This window comes from Myotis brandtii, unplaced genomic scaffold (genome assembly GCF_000412655.1).
Source record: "Myotis brandtii unplaced genomic scaffold, ASM41265v1 scaffold125, whole genome shotgun sequence".
Classification (NCBI taxonomy): domain Eukaryota; kingdom Metazoa; phylum Chordata; class Mammalia; order Chiroptera; family Vespertilionidae; genus Myotis; species Myotis brandtii.
In genome coordinates this window covers 3,276,684-3,296,101 of record NW_005354385.1, presented here as the reverse complement: position 1 = coordinate 3,296,101, position 19,418 = coordinate 3,276,684, and the positions used below count along the sequence as shown (strand labels likewise).

Here is a 19,418-nt window from a genome sequence, read left to right as displayed (position 1 = left end):
CTTCCTCCATCACTGGAGCAAGCAAGCCTCCTGCTCGCTTCAGCTGTGTGGCTGCCGGCCACCATCTTGGTTGGCGGTTAATTTGCATATCATCCTGATTAGCCAATGGGAAGCGTAGCGAAGGTACGGTCAATTACCCTTTTTGTCTTTTATTAGATAGGATTATACAACTACTTATCTATGGGTATATCAATCATATTAATGTTCGGTTGGAGGGTCTGCACATTTTCAACTTCACAGGCATTGCCAAATTACTCCAAAGTAGGTGCACTGATTCCAAATTTTTTCTATGTATAAATGTGTCTTTTTGCTTTCAAGACTGAGTAATTACAACACTTTGTCCTGAGCATTTTATTATGGCATTAAATATTTTTCCAAAATATGGCTTTAAAATGCTGGGTAGAATTTTCTTGGATAATTGTATATAATTATTTAATTATATAGATTTTTCTCCTAAATTCTTACAATTTACAAATAAATCTAATATAAATATTCCTGTGCATAAATCTATGGTCATTTTGATAATTCATTTAGAATTATTTGTTAAAATAAGAATTGCATAATTTTAGGGCCCTTCATAAATTTCTGAATGTGCCAGGAGGGTAATTATAAGAAAGTACTTCAGGCCATATTTCTCAAACTTTTGACACCCATACATGCCCTCTTCTGCTAAATATTAAAATCTATTCTTTGTGCCTCCAAGATTTTGATAAGTTTATCTTCCATATAAACCCATCATTCAAGATTTAGTCAAGCTTTATTTTTGTAGTTTGTATTATAAAAACATAGGTTCTCTTCTTTTCTAATTTTTATACATTTAATATAAAAAGCAACATGATCTACCACATTTTCCCTTCACCTCTCCTAAAGATTCCATTATGACCCACCATGTTTATATGGCTTGTTTAAGCCCAACAGACACAAGTTAGACAGAAATGATATTGTGATATGAAAAGTACCTCCATCTCATTAATATTCTGGATAAAGGAAAGATCTTATACTCATGGCATAATTTAAATTGATTTCACAAACAGTTTTAGTGGTAATAATAATGAAATTTAAAAACTGGTGTGTGTGTGTTCTAAGGTGAATACTGTATATGTCACAATTCTACCAATGTTTTCATTTTCTTGCTTCCTTTCAATATGAAAATTACTCTATGAGAATTGGCTTTTGGTGAACTGAATTTTAGTGACTTGATTTTTTTTACCTTGGCTTTTTCTGACCATGAAGAATTCTAATTAGCTGTCACCTCTTTACAGAGACTATTCTGTAAACCCTAGGTATTCTCTCACACTTTTGTTAATTCACTGACTCCTCCTGATTTTTTTCTTATCATTTATTTGTTTATTGACTATCTCTCCCCAAAGGAATGTAAAACTCCCTCAGGGCAGGAATCTTTCTCTCTAGGACTTCTTATATTCCCAGTTCCAGCTGTAGTCCCTGGCCTTAAAGACTTCCTGAAGATTATGCATATTCTAAGTAGTCAACATAATTTTCTATTCTGATTTCTACCATGTAGGCTTATAAAGTTTTAAAAACACATGTCTAAAATGAAAAAGAGGTTTTTAAAAGAAGCCAGTAAGTATGTATTTTGACAAAATATACAAAATGATTTTTTGTTCTAGATTTGTCCCTAATGATCTCATAATTTCTGAGTGTAGAAAAAGTATAATAGAGCTTCTAAGAAAATTAATATGCTAACTTTATGCATCAGAGTTTTATTTATTAAGTGGACTATATATAACACACTTGAATTTAATTAATGAAGGAAGCACTAAAATAAATAAATAAATGCAACAATATAAAAACTAAGCATGATTTTAAGTAGTACAATAGACCTTTTTCTCAATGCTGACATTCTTGTCAAACTAAGAATAAACTCGCTATGCAGTGTTGATGTAAATTTTAAAAGTTATACCTGAAACACCATGAAGACTAAATATCAGAGAATATGACCTCAAGAAAATAAGCAGATTCATAAATGTTTCTGAATAACATCAAATATAATAATAAATTCTTCTGAATAATGGAAGACAAACTTAATGGTAAAAATAATGAATTGATTTTTGAATCATGTGATATGAATATATTCTATTAAAATGTAAATCAGATAAAACATCAATATTTAATATGTTGTATAATATAAATCATCATTATACTTTATAATACTATAATTATAAACATAGCTCATGAAATACTTAAAGTTAAATAAGAAGTCCACTGCATTCCTACATTTGCAAGAGTGAACACCTCATGTTCTCCAACTGAGAACGAATAGCACATAAAACCTACCTCTATACTTAAATGCCAAAACATATGCACACAACAGAGATGTGATTGGATTAAAAATAACATCAGCATTAGCATTTTGGAGAGTAATGTCTGAGTGGCTACAACATAATTATCATTTGATTGGGTAATAAATGTATATACCCATCATCTTTCCATCATTATTAGTTAAATGATGCTCATTAAAGTAACCCTAAATGACATTTCCCCTTTTCAATTACCTTTCACCTGTGTATCAATTATTCAAATGGCTCCTTCATGGCATTTAGCCAGCTCCCTCCATCCAACCTTACCATCTGTTTATTCCACCTTTCACCTGTTTATTCCAGCTATGCATTTTTACTTATGAGCACACTTATCTTGCAGTTAGATCTTCTTTTCATTTTTAAAAAACCGTCCAATAGATCAGCCCCACTTTCACTCTGGTTATTATTTCCATTTGGTTCTTATCTTCACTGTACAGCCACCTCTTCCAAAACACACCTCTCAGGTATATCCTTTGTGAGAGACCTAATCTCTTCCAGGCTCTCCTTACTCGCTCCCAGTGACTCCCAGCACATTTATGTTTGCTTTATGCGGATGTACCAGGATTCCTTACACACATCTTTGCCCTGATCACTGACGCTCTCTGGTTCCACATCCCCATGCCCTTTTAGTACAGAGGGATCACACCCATGTAGGAAGGCTACATTTTTCAGAAACTCTGAAGGTTAGGGAGTTTAGGAAAGTCAGAGAGTCAGGCCAGCCTTCAGTGTCAAGGTAACAAGCATGCTGGCCTATGGCCATCTATGGTCAGGAGGATTATTTGTATCAGGCCATTACTTGCTACCACAGTTCAGCAACTTACACATTCTAGTCACATAACAGCCTTTAGAAAACTAAATGCTGAGTGTAGTATACTGCACTGACTACAAATATTTTGTTCCTCCTTCCATCAGCAAGTGGGATTACTCTACACCTTGAATCTGGGCTGGCCTGGTGATTTGCTTTGACCAATGGAATAGGATGGATGTGATACTATTGAAGTTGAGACTAACCCTTAAAAGGCCTTGCATCTTCCACTCCTGCTCCTTGTAATGCCACTGTCACATGAACAACCTGAGCTAGGCACCTTGAGGACCACACACCAGGTGGTCAGCCAGTCCAGCTGAGGCCCCAGACGTATATGTGAGCCCAGCCAACACCATGTGGAACAGGGATAAGTTGGACGAGCTAAGCCCAGCCTAGACTGGCAATCTACAGAATCAAATAGCCAAAAACTATACTGGAAACAAACTGAAAGTCTAAAATAGGGTGTTATGTACATGAATTACAGTATTGAGAAGCTATGTAGCTCTACCCTTTATTAGCTTGTGACCCTGGGCAAGCTTTAACATTTCTTCCCTTATAGAATAGAGATTATAGCCTTATAGAATTGATCTGGGGATGCAATAAAAAACTTAAATCAGTGCCTAGCTCATCATAAATATCCAAACTGTTATTACTTATACATAACTATTAAAATCATGTTATAGAAAATTTAACAGCATAGGAAAGGTCCATGATATTGTCAACTGAAAAGAATACTACAAAGTTGCATTTATAATTATAAACCTTCATTTACCAAAATGCTACTCTATATGTATATCTAGGAATAGAACAGCACTATCCTCCCAGCAGTAGTCTCTGGGTAGTAGGAACATTTTTATATTTTCATTGTTTTTCTGTAGTTTCAACATTTTCTATAACAAAAATGTATTGGCTCTATAATTGGAAAAAGTATTATTTCAAAAAAATTAAATGTTATATCTATAGACCAGCTAATTAATATCTTTCAGCTTCTTAAAAGCATTATGGAAACTTTTATGAAACAGTTACAGGCTTTGCACCTCATATTACGCTATCACTGCTCTTTCTGTTTTAGCCAAGTAGAGAAAAAAGATATGGAGAATCAGAAAGAATACCCATTAACCCGAAAAATCTAAATACTAGAGAAAAAAATTAAGGCCATCCCTTTGATTGGTTCTAAAATGCCCCAGGGTGTCACTCATCTCTTCTGCTTAGGCTACTGTCTCCCATCCTGACCCTGCTGTTCTTCACTAAACCAGCACCTATTTGTCTCAGTTTAAATGTCACTTTCTCAGAGAGGCCTTCGAGGTTTCCCTAGTCATAATTTGGCTTTCCAAACCTAACTTGGGTTCCCCTAAATAATATCCAGTAATTCACCCATATTACTACATATAATTGAGCTTTCTCTTTGCCATTGCCATTCTACCTGACTGCAAAGAAAAAAAATGATTGAGACAGTTAACTTCAAGTAAAAGCCTCCCCTTTTACCTTTAACAATATAAGGAAGTGAAAAGTGAGGGTCTGTATGCATATGTAGAAAATGCTTCCTATTCAATTTACCTCAGTGCAGGTGGGCGGTGTCGGGGGAGGCCCTGGAGGCCCGCGGAGCAGCGGGCAGCTGAGCGCCGAGCTCCCCGCAGGCCTGGGCTGGCTCTGTGGTCAGTGGTGAGGGTAAGGGCAGAAACGGAAACCCTCTGTCAGGCAGCCACCAGCCACCAGCAAAGCCAGCAAGTGGCACTTTTTCGGTTTTGAAATTTCTAACCCTATTTATTTATTTATTTATTTATTTTTTAAATATATTTTATTGATTTTTTACAGAGAGGAAGGGAGAGGGATAGAGAGTTAGAAACATCGATGAGAGAGAAACATCATCGATCAGCTGCCTCCTGCACATCTCCCACTGGGGATGTGCCCGCAACCCAGGTACATGCCCTTGACCGGAATCGAACCTGGGACCTTTCAGTCCGCAGGCCGACGCTCTATCCACTGAGCCAAACCGGTTTTGGCCAATTTACCTTCTTAAAAGCTAAAAAGTGAACAATCATCAGCTCCAAAATACATATCCTTAAAAAAACATTTAGAGAATAGTTTTAAAGTATAGTAATGTAACAGAACACCGATAAATTAATTGATAAACTTATTATAAGTTTGAGGGAAAATAGTTTATAATTTATTTCTATATTTCAATCACCAGCATAATTTGCTGTTTTTGCTTTTCTATAGTATAGTGAAATTTCTCATAGGGAATATTTAGAAGAAATACTTGCCTGCATTTACATAATCTATTTAAGAGTACACCAAGCAAGTTTTAGGGTTACTTTTTACACCTTAATCATGCATTACTGGTATTTTGGCTACTCAAGATGAAGCTCAATATATGTAGGTTGAAAAATGATGTACATCGATATTGTTTTTTCCCCAAATTGTATTAAGAATGAAACAATTATGAATTATGCCCATGTGGAGTTGTGTAATATAATGAAACAACTAATAATTATATACTCTTACTATAAAAATGTTTAGCATTTTTTTATTCACCTGGCAGTGGATGTCAAGTTCCTACTTACACAGTTCTGTATAAAGTAACAGTATTCCCCCGCCCCCACCACAACCCGCCCATAATCTTGAAAATCAGGTTACTCTTAAAGTGAAAATAAGAAGACTTATTAGCCATTGAAGAAACCCACCCAAAGACATTGTCTCTAAATGTGTATAAATACCTAGGTACACTCAGGCCCAATCAATGTCTCCAGCAAACATAATTAAATGTAAAAGATAACTAAAGTCTAAGAAATTGTCTGATAAATCAGGTTCTCAAGAAGTAAGAGAAGGAAGATCATTTATGTGTGGATTCTGGAAAGAGGAGCCCAAAGCATACAATCTCTGAGCTCCATGAAATAAATGATCTTTTACTGTGTTTATGTCAGTTACCCGTCAGTAGCAAAATGAGTGAGCAGTAAACCTGCAGATGTTTAGTGGTGTCATAACAAAGTATCTCAAGGAGACTCCATTTAGCTTCCACGGCTCACTGGAATGCTGAGAGTGGACGAGGAAATGTAGCAGCCAAAGAAAACGTATGCACAAACTACTCAGGTTGGAGAGGAAAGGAGTTTCAATATCACAAAACCAGGCACAATATATTTTAGAGCACATGCTGAAGAAAAGCAAAAGCTATAGAAAATAAAGCCTGCAATTCAACAAATAGGTAAGCAAAATATAGGACCAAGCTACAAACAGAAGGACTCTGGGCCAAATTCCACCTGCAGAAGTATTTGGCTTGTACATAGTTTGAGAATAATAATAATAATAATAATAATAATAATGGCAAATTAGTTGAAAAATATTTAAATTTTAAAAATTTCACATGAAAACTTGCATTTCCTGCTTTACCTGATAAACTGGACAAAGTGGCATCACTAGGTTAACATTCCTGCTTTGCAACAATTATCTGGACCAGAGCAGCGGCTGCTCCTTCAGAAAGAACTTGGCTCTCCAGGTCACTGCTGTGGCTTCCTGCTTCATTCCCACCAGACTGGCCTCTGTAGGCACTTGGGTTTCCAATCTCTGGAACAGAAAGGACCTTGAGGTAAGGCTTGAAAGACTCACTTTAGCCCTTGACAAGAGGTATAACTTTTTTTTTTTCCAATGGCAATTTAACCTTCACGTCATAGTTTCTTCACAAGGATAAGGATGAACTAGTGGATCATCAGGCATTACTCTATGTGCTGGAGCACCAGCAAGCCAGCTAGAACCACAAGCACACTTTAACTTTCTTAATGAAACCAAGTTGACCCTGAGACAGTGATGATTCTTCAATTAGAGGAAGTAGAGGGGACAGAAAACTTGTCCAACTTCAATGCTCCATTTTTCCTTCTTTCTTAGCACCATCATCAGCAAAACCACATTATCATTAACTTCGGAACTCATCTTGGGATCAAAGAATTAAGGAACCAAAATGTACATCACCATTATTAAGAGTTAGAAAATGTCACTGTTTTATTTTCTGACTTTTAAAATTATTTTCTTTTAGCAAATAAAAAATAATTTTGTAAGGGCTTTCAAAAGTGTGCTTGAGACCTTGCTACCCCTTAGTCTATTATCTCTGGTCAGCCATCAGGGACACACTGACAAGCTCCTCCTCAGTCTGGGTAAAATAATCCTTGCGACAGTCTAACTCAGCGGTTCTCAACCTGTGGGTCGTGACCCCTTTGGCGGTCGATCGACCCTTTCACAGGAGTCGCCTAAGACCATCCTGCATATCAGATATTTACATTATGATTCATAACAGTAGCAACATTACAGTTATGAAGTAGCAACGAAAATAATTTTATGGTTGGGGGTCACCACAACATGAGGAACTGTATTAAAGGGCCAGAAGGTTGAGAACCACTGGTCTAACTCACCTTGTTCTGTTTCTAAGATCATTGAACAACCTTTTGAATATTTGTTGGATTTCCTAGAGGCTTTGATATCATTAAGTTAGTGACTTGGATACCACGAATATGTATTTCACCCAGTGAAAACAAACAAATAAACAGGTCATCTGGCTTGTAAATTAATTTCTTGTAAATATCGATGGTATAGATGGTCTGTGTCAGACCCTAGAGCCCCATCACCCTTGAGACCAAAGGCAAAAACAATTCTTTAAATTGGAAGAGTAAGTACCACATCCTGGACCATAGTTACTTCACAGGGTGCTCCTCTACTTTTGAGGTCTTCCCTGATAACCAGCCCACTTTCTCTTTTTTATTTTAGGCCAAAGGAGGACATGGGAATGTGGTGGACGTGGTGTAACAGCATGCTTGAGCATTGAGATTCTTCATAAGAGACAAAGGAGCAAGTAAGGGATATGGGACCACGGTTAAGTAATTATGTTTCTATAATCCTGATATACTAAAGGCACTTCAGGCATTATATTTAATGTTTTAAGTATTTATTGGGCAACTACATGTGAGGCACTGAATGGATAGTAGAGACCCAAGCATAAAGAGAACACAGTCCCATCTTAAGGAGCTTACTGCCTGGGAGGTGCAGGGTGGGCAGTCAGGTGAACAGGTAATTACAACATTAAATGATACTGGCTATGACAGGGGCTAAGTATGGAGTGCTAAATGAGCACAAAAAAGAGCTAGTCTGGATTTTGGGAATCAGGTTAGGGGGTCAGCATACATGTAAGGATGCACAGAGATTAGAAAGGCAAAGAAAGGTAGGTAAGAGACCTGAAACTACCTAATCCATGCAAATGGTCTTAACTCCAAAACATTAATGTTGAAGGCTTTACATTCTGTCTGGTAATTTGTACTCATTTTTAGCTGGTAAGCAAGCATAAAGGTCTCATTTTTGTCAGAACTTTTAACCTTGGGATGTGATAAGTCATGAAGCATTAATGAATATTTTCCACAGAAAGATCTGGATGCCGGCCTAATGCCTGAAATAGAATGATGGCCTGACATCTGGATAATCAAATATTGTTTTCTAGAACATTATAAAAAACAATGATTCATTTCAATAACAAATATTAGAAGTAAATGCATTGGAAGCAGAAGCTAAAAGGAGCAAGATATGGATGAGGAGTCTTAGCCTCTAGAGTAGTTCATAACTGTTTGGAGGTACGTCCTTCAATAAAAGAAGTCCATACGTGATGAAAATAAGATGATTATTGTGCTAAACTTATTTTAGCCAAGTATGTGAATAATATTAGCTGACATTTATCTTACCATCTTTTGGAAACTGTGCTGAACACTATACAGTCATTAACTCATTTAATCCCTGTTGTCACTGTAGAAGTACTATTATTTTTTTCTTTTCTAGAGTTAAGGAAACTGAGGCAAGAGAAATTAAGTAGACTGACCTTCTCTTTCCCTCTCTGATAATTTACATAGCCCTTTTCTGCTTTATTATTTCCCCTTAGTATGTATCACTAACATATTACATATTTTACTGTTTGTTACTGCCTGTCTCTTTTGACAAAAATGTAAACTCTGTGAGTACATGGATTTATTAGTCATCATAACAGACAAAAATCTACTATTTTTTGTTTTGTATCACAAGTTTCTATTTCTAATAGCACAAAGTACATGTTGCAGCCAAAAATATCTGAGTGAATGAAGGGAACACTTAGTGAGCAAGCATGCACTGAGCCCTGGCCATGCTCGGCACTGCACACATCACCATGGGGTTGGGAAGTACAAATACATCAGTGTTCTCAAAGACCTTAGGGGCAGAAATAGGTAGAAGCACGAGGAATACCTATACAGAATAAGAAGTTCAGACATTTCCTTACTTCCATTCTTCAATTGTCTAATGGTGTGTACAAACGTTCACTCACCACTCCTCCTAAGACACCCTAGTTAGTTAGGAACCTGTTGCGTTAAACTTTCTTGGAAATGCTAGAACCACTCACACCTCTATGCTTATACATGTGTTGTTTCCTGGGCTTCAAAAGAATTCCTCCCACTTTCTTAATGCAACTTACTGGTCCTTAACTAAACCCCAGGGCCAGCTCCTCCGTGAAGCCCCCTCTAGCCCCCTGCTTAGAGTTGCTTGTTCATTCCTCTCATTCTACAGTGCTGTTTACATAAAGGTAACAGCACCTACCACACACATTCCTTGTTTCATACATCTTTGTGCTTGTGGTTGCCAAACACATTTACAGGTTCATGGTATGCAGAGTGCTTTGAGTTAAATTATTTGTTTTTCTCACCTTTCAAAATATTAAAGAACGTTTTTACTCCCCTGAAACATAGCCATAAACAGAAAAGCTCTTGTTAGTAATATATTAAAACCACCCAGTGATACAATGACTAATTGCAGGTGTGCATTCAACCAAAATTAAATAGAGGCTGAATAGAATCACATTTCTTATTTTATTTTCAGCACAATTTTTAGATTCAGAGATGGTATCCAGTGCCTACAAGAGTGCCTAGCACCCAGAAAATTTCCTGTTGCATAAATAAATAAATGATGTATACAAACCATGTCATTAAATGCTAAATGGAATGACATAAACTAAATGTACTATAGGAACTCAGAGATGAGGTAACAAATAATAGAGAGAACAGTGAACTAAGTATTAGGAACTTTGGCAACTACAGTTTTCTAGCTGTATAACTTTGAGCAAGACAGTTAAACTGACCTTTAATTTTTCAATTTGTAAAACTAATGGATTGGGCCAGATCAGTGGTTTTGATATTATTTACTAGGTGTATTAGTTAATAATGCTTATTTTGTAATCAAAGAAAATATGATAATTTCAAGAGAAACATCAAAAGTGCTTTATTCAAAGTAATGTCTATCGCTAGCTACTAGTAATTGTAGATCTCTTATCTAATAAACTTTACATAGAATCTCCATTATATACAACAGAAAAAGATTTGTTAGTAATAACTCATTTTATAAGACCAAATTGTAATGCTACTTATCAAAATCCATCAATAAAAACAACAAGCGATTGACTAATAAAAATATGAAATCAAGGGATAGGGGTAATAGCTGAAATTTTAAATCATCATCATCAACATATTTCTGTACTTTGTTTCGGCTTTATAATATTGAGACAATTCTCAATACTAGAAAAGCAATTGAAAATGGCAACTTTTAAAAATAGCTAATTTGGTTTGGGCAATATTAAGATTTTTGCTATTAAAATAGTCCAGAAGCTTGAAGGAAGAATAAAAAAAAAATCTTGTTTCCATATTGAGTGATTATATCTAATTATTACTCATGTTTCTGGTCATGAATGTAAAATTTTATTTTATATGGGCAAGAACTAACCAAAAACTTTCTCTAATATAAATTTATCGCATTAACTTGCCATTGCAAGACTGGGAAGGGGGGATAGGGTATGTGCAGGATGCTGCTCCTGCATCTTGTTTGTGTTTATTCATCAGAGCACACACATGCTGCAGCCGGGCTCTGGCTTGTGTAATTTGATTTGGATATATAATAATGGACTCAAGTTTTTGTTGTTGGTGTTGTTGTTGTTAATCTTCAGCTGAGGACATTTTCCCACTGATTTTTAGAGAGAGTGGAAGGGACGGGGAGAGACAGAGTGACAGACACACATCGATTGGTTGCCTCCCACAGGAGCCCCAACCAGGGCCAGGGATCGGGCCTGCAACTGAGGTATGTGCCCTTGACCAGAAGTGAACCCGGAACCCTTCAGTCTGCAGGATGACGCTCTATCTACTGTGCCAAACTGGCTAGAACAATGGACTCAAGTTTTTTAAAAGCCCAGCTAAAAACATAAATATAAAAATGTATACTCATAAAAAGTTCAAATATCTCCAGAAAAATCAGTAGCAAAGGTTTTTGTCAGTAGTCCATAAAAATACAAACTAGCAGTGAAGTTTATTTTTGTTTCATGGCATCTATCTATATATAAAAAGCCTGTGGCTGTAATGCCATAACGACCAAACAACCGGTCACCAGGAGGTGCATTGATAGGTCTCGCTGACACGGTGGGTCTGGGGTCCTGCCTCATGCAGCGGGTCTGGGGTCCTGCGTGATTTCGGCTCATGTGGTGTGGCCCACAGGCTCCGATTGCAGCAAGGTTGGTGGCCAGCAGGTGGGCGATATGGTGGGCGGGTGGGCGCGGTGAGGTGGGTGCAGTGAGGCGGGCGCAGGTGGGCAGGGTTGCGAGCACAGTGAGGCACGCACGGGTGGGCAGGGCTGCGAGTGTGGCGAGGCGTGCAGGGCCGTGCGATTTTGCGCATTGGGCTTCTAGTGTTAATATGCTTCCATGTGGTATAAAACATTAGAGTGTGCATGTTATTTTTACTACAGTGTTAAAATGTGGGGATAAGGACATGTATGTAATAACTTACAATAAAAAAGTTTTTACTCCCCTGAAACATAGCCATAAACAGAAAAGCTCTTGTTAGTAATATATTAAAACCACCCAGTGATACAATGACTAATTGCAGGTGTGCATTCAACCAAAATTAAATAGAGGCTGAATAGAATCACATTTCTTATTTTATTTTCAGCACAATTTTTAGATTCAGAGATGGTATCCAGTGCCTACAAGAGTGCCTAGCACCCAGAAAATTTCCTGTTGCATAAATAAATAAATGATGTATACAAACCATGTCATTAAATGCTAAATGGAATGACATAAACTAAATGTACTATAGGAACTCAGAGATGAGGTAACAAATAATAGAGAGAACAGTGAACTAAGTATTAGGAACTTTGGCAACTACAGTTTTCTAGCTGTATAACTTTGAGCAAGACAGTTAAACTGACCTTTAATTTTTCAATTTGTAAAACTAATGGATTGGGCCAGATCAGTGGTTTTGATATTATTTACTAGGTGTATTAGTTAATAATGCTTATTTTGTAATCAAAGAAAATATGATAATTTCAAGAGAAACATCAAAAGTGCTTTATTCAAAGTAATGTCTATCGCTAGCTACTAGTAATTGTAGATCTCTTATCTAATAAACTTTACATAGAATCTCCATTATATACAACAGAAAAAGATTTGTTAGTAATAACTCATTTTATAAGACCAAATTGTAATGCTACTTATCAAAATCCATCAATAAAAACAACAAGCGATTGACTAATAAAAATATGAAATCAAGGGATAGGGGTAATAGCTGAAATTTTAAATCATCATCATCAACATATTTCTGTACTTTGTTTCGGCTTTATAATATTGAGACAATTCTCAATACTAGAAAAGCAATTGAAAATGGCAACTTTTAAAAATAGCTAATTTGGTTTGGGCAATATTAAGATTTTTGCTATTAAAATAGTCCAGAAGCTTGAAGGAAGAATAAAAAAAAAATCTTGTTTCCATATTGAGTGATTATATCTAATTATTACTCATGTTTCTGGTCATGAATGTAAAATTTTATTTTATATGGGCAAGAACTAACCAAAAACTTTCTCTAATATAAATTTATCGCATTAACTTGCCATTGCAAGACTGGGAAGGGGGGATAGGGTATGTGCAGGATGCTGCTCCTGCATCTTGTTTGTGTTTATTCATCAGAGCACACACATGCTGCAGCCGGGCTCTGGCTTGTGTAATTTGATTTGGATATATAATAATGGACTCAAGTTTTTGTTGTTGGTGTTGTTGTTGTTAATCTTCAGCTGAGGACATTTTCCCACTGATTTTTAGAGAGAGTGGAAGGGACGGGGAGAGACAGAGTGACAGACACACATCGATTGGTTGCCTCCCACAGGAGCCCCAACCAGGGCCAGGGATCGGGCCTGCAACTGAGGTATGTGCCCTTGACCAGAAGTGAACCCGGAACCCTTCAGTCTGCAGGATGACGCTCTATCTACTGTGCCAAACTGGCTAGAACAATGGACTCAAGTTTTTTAAAAGCCCAGCTAAAAACATAAATATAAAAATGTATACTCATAAAAAGTTCAAATATCTCCAGAAAAATCAGTAGCAAAGGTTTTTGTCAGTAGTCCATAAAAATACAAACTAGCAGTGAAGTTTATTTTTGTTTCATGGCATCTATCTATATATAAAAAGCCTGTGGCTGTAATGCCATAACGACCAAACAACCGGTCACCAGGAGGTGCATTGATAGGTCTCGCTGACACGGTGGGTCTGGGGTCCTGCCTCATGCAGCGGGTCTGGGGTCCTGCGTGATTTCGGCTCATGTGGTGTGGCCCACAGGCTCCGATTGCAGCAAGGTTGGTGGCCAGCAGGTGGGCGATATGGTGGGCGGGTGGGCGCGGTGAGGTGGGTGCAGTGAGGCGGGCGCAGGTGGGCAGGGTTGCGAGCACAGTGAGGCACGCACGGGTGGGCAGGGCTGCGAGTGTGGCGAGGCGTGCAGGGCCGTGCGATTTTGCGCATTGGGCTTCTAGTGTTAATATGCTTCCATGTGGTATAAAACATTAGAGTGTGCATGTTATTTTTACTACAGTGTTAAAATGTGGGGATAAGGACATGTATGTAATAACTTAATCAATAAAAAAATTAAAAATAATAATAATAAAAAATACTTAATATATTTTAAAATTTTAAATTTGTGTCCAACATTTGAAAAACTCTGAAGAACCTCCTCTGAGATGGATGCTCTTCTGGTTCTTTTGATTCTATCATTTCTACATAAGCTAGAAAAGCAAGACTTTATGAAGATGACTTCAGTGTTTTTCAACTCAATCATAAATACAGTTACTGAGATAAGACACCGTGGGACAGAGAAGAGTTTGATCAGATTGGAGAACCTGTATTGGGAATATCATGAATACAGTTTAAAAAAACATGTCAATCTTCTTAGCATAGGGTGAATGTCTATGCACATAAGCTAAAAACAGTTTTGGTATCATGGATCCATGACATTTTTAGCATAAGTATTGCTGGTCTATAGGTATCTTAACTTATAAATGCAATTTCCCTCCAATGTAGTTATTTTCTCAAAATGATATCTGCCAGATACAGAGCAACTTTTCAATGATTTTGACTTTATTTACTTAAAGAATGTGTCCTGATTTGAACTTACAGAGGACACTCTCTTAACTGACCCCCACCTAAATCACAGAATTAATGAAAGCAGCATTTCCATTTGAAATCAGATGAATGCTTACTTCTGCAGCTTAAGTTGTATGCTTCCCAATATCAGTTGTGCTTTTTATTAAAGCTGCCTGAGCCAATAATGTTGGTGGTATAATTTAGGAATTTAATAAGCTGATAAAATATAAATATATAAAAAAAGAATGACTCTTTCCATGAAAATTAAGTTGAAAGTTTAGCTTTTAACATCAGCCTCTTAAAAAATGAGGTTGAATAAGAGGGGAAAGAGGAGAATCTTGGGGGTGGGGGAACACTAAAAATCTTGAAAAAATTCTGCATTCAGACCATCTTGCAAGTGTCTTTGAGTTCTTCTTCCTCTCCAAAGTTAAACACGCACACACATAAATAAATATCTGATGTTACATTATTGGTGTAAAGACAATGATGTACTCCAATAAGTAAAGTCATAATTCAAGAAAGGCTTTGATCCAAAAAGTTGTTGACTGAGTATACATTTATATATTATAAGTTAAAGCTAAATGTTTAACTATAAGTATTTTTTATGATTCTCTTCTTTAATAAATCATTTTGGTTAATGAACCAATTTACAGGTTCAGATTATGTTAGATAAGAGATCTCTATTGCTATTTGTGACTGAGAGTCTGAATTTCACATTGAAATAATAATATGGTGGTTTGAGATCTAGTCTATTTTCATTTTATTATCTTATTATTTTAAAAACATTGGTAAAAAATTATTATATAACCATTGAAGAAAAAATCTTTAGTGAGAAATAAAAACTCTGAAAATAGATATACTTAACAATATCCAAAAAATAATTTACACAAAAAAGTGAGAATTGCAATGAGAAACTGATCAATCTACAATGAACATACATTCCTCAGAAACTAATAAGTAAGCAAGAAATTAATAAAATGTACAAGATCAGAACAATTTAATTAACATGTCCAAGCTAATGGAAATATATACAGAACTTACAGAAATTATAAGAATTATAGATGAAAAAATTAACATAGTATGACGATAAAGAGCATGGATTTCAGATACAGAGTACTGGGATTAAAATCTCAGCTCTATTATTTGCTATGTGACTGAAGGCAAGTTACATCTTCGTCTCTCAGTTTCCTCATCTGCAAAATGAAGATAACAATAGTCCCTACCACACAGTGTTGATAAAATTGAATAAAGATTGGTAAAGTACTTAGTGCCTGGCCCAAGTTAAGGACTATGTAAATATTTGGTAAATAATGATAAGTGCCCATAAAAGAAACCCCAATGATTTCAAACAACTGAAATCACACAGAATGTGTCATCTAATCAAATTCCCACAAATATATAATGTCATAAGAAATTATATCAGAAAACATCCTGTGTTTGCAGATTTAAAAACAGTCACTCATATATAGGCAGTGTTGTAAGTCAATCTGAGGTCAGTGGTCATGAATTTATGGCATTATCTAAAATGTAACTTTATTTTCTAGAACATAACTTATCAATCAATAGAGCAGTACAGGTAGAGTTGAACCCCTGGCTTATTGAGGATAGGGATGGAAAAATTAAAAACAAAATAGGTCCCATGATATTTGCAATTTACCATTAAACTTCTAAAAACATACACAAATACACTGAGTGGGTAAGAGAGAGAATGATAAAGCAAATATGGCAAAATGTTTTGCAATGTGTGTAAAGAGAGTTCTTTGTATTATTATAACTTTTCTGTAAGTTTGAATTATTTTCAAAATAAAAAGTTTTTTAAATGTAAGAAAAACACAAACAAACAAAAAAAAAACAGGACCAGGTTTTGGAGATGGGTAGTCAAAATACAGGGGCAACTGTGTTACTGAAGATATGGAAAATAGTATGCATGCTAGAATAAAGGTCTATATGAAGTTCAAAAATATGCAGTTCAGGTATAAGGGGAGAAGGGTAGGGACTGTGGGTATATAAGAGGCAGGATAAATACTCTGACCTGAAGAAGGTAAAATATTGGGAGACAGATATAGACCTATAAAAATGATAAGGCAAAAATCTGTGATTAAATACACAAATAAATACAGGAGAAAAAAAAATTCTGTATCAGATCAGAAAAAGTTAATATCTATTCTATTCTACTTTTGAATCTCTTCCCTATTTTGCCTAACTCCCCCAGCCTCACACATGGGTGGGATAACTCAAGCTTAAAGTAAATAATTTTTTTAAAAAAGGTAGGGCAATAGAAATTGAGAAAGAGAAACCCATCTTGCATAAATGCAGAAGACTGAACCTGGGAGGGGATAGGTAGAGAAGGATAAAATCTTCTACAGAAGTTGATAGAAATGAGCCGATTCACAGGTGCTTATTCGAAAATGGAATTGTCTTGAATATTTAGTAAAACCAATGAGTATTATATGAGGTATAAGGAATAGAAATAAAGAGATAAAACTGTCAGTACTTGAAGTAAATATGATCTTTTAGCTCAAAACCCAACTAAAAAGTCATTAGAACCAATGACAAAAGCAGTTAGAGAGCAGCTGTGTATGATACTAACATACTAAATAAGAGAAATTTGTCTTATCTAATAGTAAGTTATGTTAAAAAGTTGTATTATTGGTGCAAGAATAGGTAAGTAGTACATGTAACAGAAGAGAGTAGCCACAAAAAAGCCATAGATATGCAAATTTAATTAATTATAGAGGTAGCATTTTAAGTCAGCTGAAAAAGAAAGGTCAATTCAATAAATGGTGTTGGGACACCTTGAAAAAAAAAAGTTACTTCCATAACTCATGTAATTCACAAAAATGAGTTCCAAAGGACTCAAGACTTGAATAAAAACTAAACCAATACAATTAAAAAATGCATTAAGAAAATGTAAAAGTATATGTTTATTTGTGCCATCTTTATGAAGGCCTTCTAAAGGAGATACAAAAAGCAAAGCTCATAATAAAAAAGACTGGTAAATTTTACTATATCAAAATTTAAAATTTCAGTTCAGCAGAAGACCCACCAAAAAAACTTGAAAGACAATTGATAGCCTGGGGAAAACATTTGCAACGTATACAACAAAGTATTAATATCTAGAATGGATAAAGAACTTCTAAAAATCAATAAGAAAAAGATAATAAAGATGTATCATTGGCAAATAAGTTGTCCCATGTAGTAGGCTCTCTTGTTATTTTGTTGATGGTTTGTTTTTTTTTCAGTGCAGAAGCTTTTTATTTTAATGTAGTACCATATGTTTATTTTCTCCTTAGTTTTCATTGCCCTAGGACAGTGGTCGGCAAACTGCGGCTCGGCAAACCACGGCACACGAGCCACACGCGGCTCTTTGGCCCCTTGAGTGTGGCTCTTCCACAAAATACCGACTTCTGCGCATGGGCCACGAAGTTTCAATCGCACTGTACGTGCTCCCGCATGTGGTATTTTGTGGAAGAGCCACACTCAAAGGGCCAAAGAGCCGCATGTGGCTCACGAGCCGCGGTTTGCTGACCACGGCCCTATGAGATGTATCGGTAAACATATTGCTACGAGAGATGTCTGAGATTTTGGTGCCTATGGTTTCTTCTAGGACTTTTATGTTTCCATGTCTTACATTTAAGTCTTTTATCCATTTTGAGTTTATTTTTGTGTATGATGTAAGTTTGTGGACTAGTTTCATTGTTTTGCATTTACCTGTCTAATTTTCCCAACACCATTTATTGAAGAGATTGTTTCTGCTCCAATGTATGCTCTTGCCTCCTTTGTCAAATAAATATTTGCCAATGATATATCCAATAAGTTATTAACCTCCAAAATATATAGGGAACTCATACAACTTAACAAAAGGAAGACAAACTGTGGGAAGCCAATGCTTGCCAATACTGTCAGTGCACCAAGGAATGTGGAAGGCCGATGACCTTGGGCATTAGCAGGGCTGACGCTAAGCACCTCATCTGTTGATATAGTGGTGGCTCAAGGCAAATTCCCTAACCTGATAATCCTTTTACTGTTTACCAAACTTTACCTTTGATATGCCTGTATGCATTGCTAACGGGCAAATGTGTACTCAAGTAAGTAAAAAGTGGACCAGCCAAAGGTCAGTGTGTCTCTTCAAGGAAGAGGCTCCTCCACCTGGCCCCCAATGCCTTCTAAATTCATATTACTTGTATAGTATTTTCATTTGTGCATCGACGCCTCCTTCAGATCCTGAACCCCACTGCGAAGGTTGTGGCATCTGGCACCCCGGCAGGGACTGGAGGAGAAGATTTGCCCAAGCAAAAAATGAAGTGAAAAAGGAAAAGTGGAAATTCACTGGAGAGGTGGGAAGTTCACCACGGACAAAGCCCATGCCAGCTTCAGAGTCGTGACCGTAAGTGGATGGGAACATTTTTAATCAGCCAGGTTATAATGGGGAAGAATTTGAGTAAAAGGCAAAAACATCATTGTAAATTTTTAGCTTGCATGCTCAAGGATAAAGTAATTAAGGTATCAAAAGGTACGCTCTTAAATAAGGCTCAAGGAAAACGAGTGCCCTTGTCGTCTTTAAATATGTGGGCTCTTGTTTGAACTGCATTATGCCCACTTCGTATTGAGGATCAAAAGTCTGTAAAACGTAAGGCCCCCGATCCACCACCTTTAGTGTGGGAAGGTTCATCAACTAGAGAAAATGGGGCTAACAATCTACACTAATAAAAGAGAAACATGGTAATTAGCATACGACCGCTACCCTTCCCATTGGCTAATCAGCATATCCTTATGCAAATTAACTGCCAGCCAAGATGGCGGCCGGCAGCCATGCACTGAAGCGAACAGGGAGGCTTGCTTGCTCCAGTGATGG

The 19,418-nt window shown here is 36.5% G+C and overlaps 1 protein-coding gene across 1 annotated transcript in view; it reads right to left on the bottom strand.

Annotated features, from left to right (window-relative positions):
- Positions 1–19,418, bottom strand: part of MBD5 (methyl-CpG binding domain protein 5) — a 192,727-nt gene that overhangs the window by 65,333 nt on the left and 107,976 nt on the right. The window contains exon 5 of the mRNA XM_014534024.1: positions 6,511–6,684. The gene's annotated coding sequence lies outside the window, so the exon portion shown is untranslated. The remainder of the gene's footprint in view (positions 1–6,510; positions 6,685–19,418) is intronic.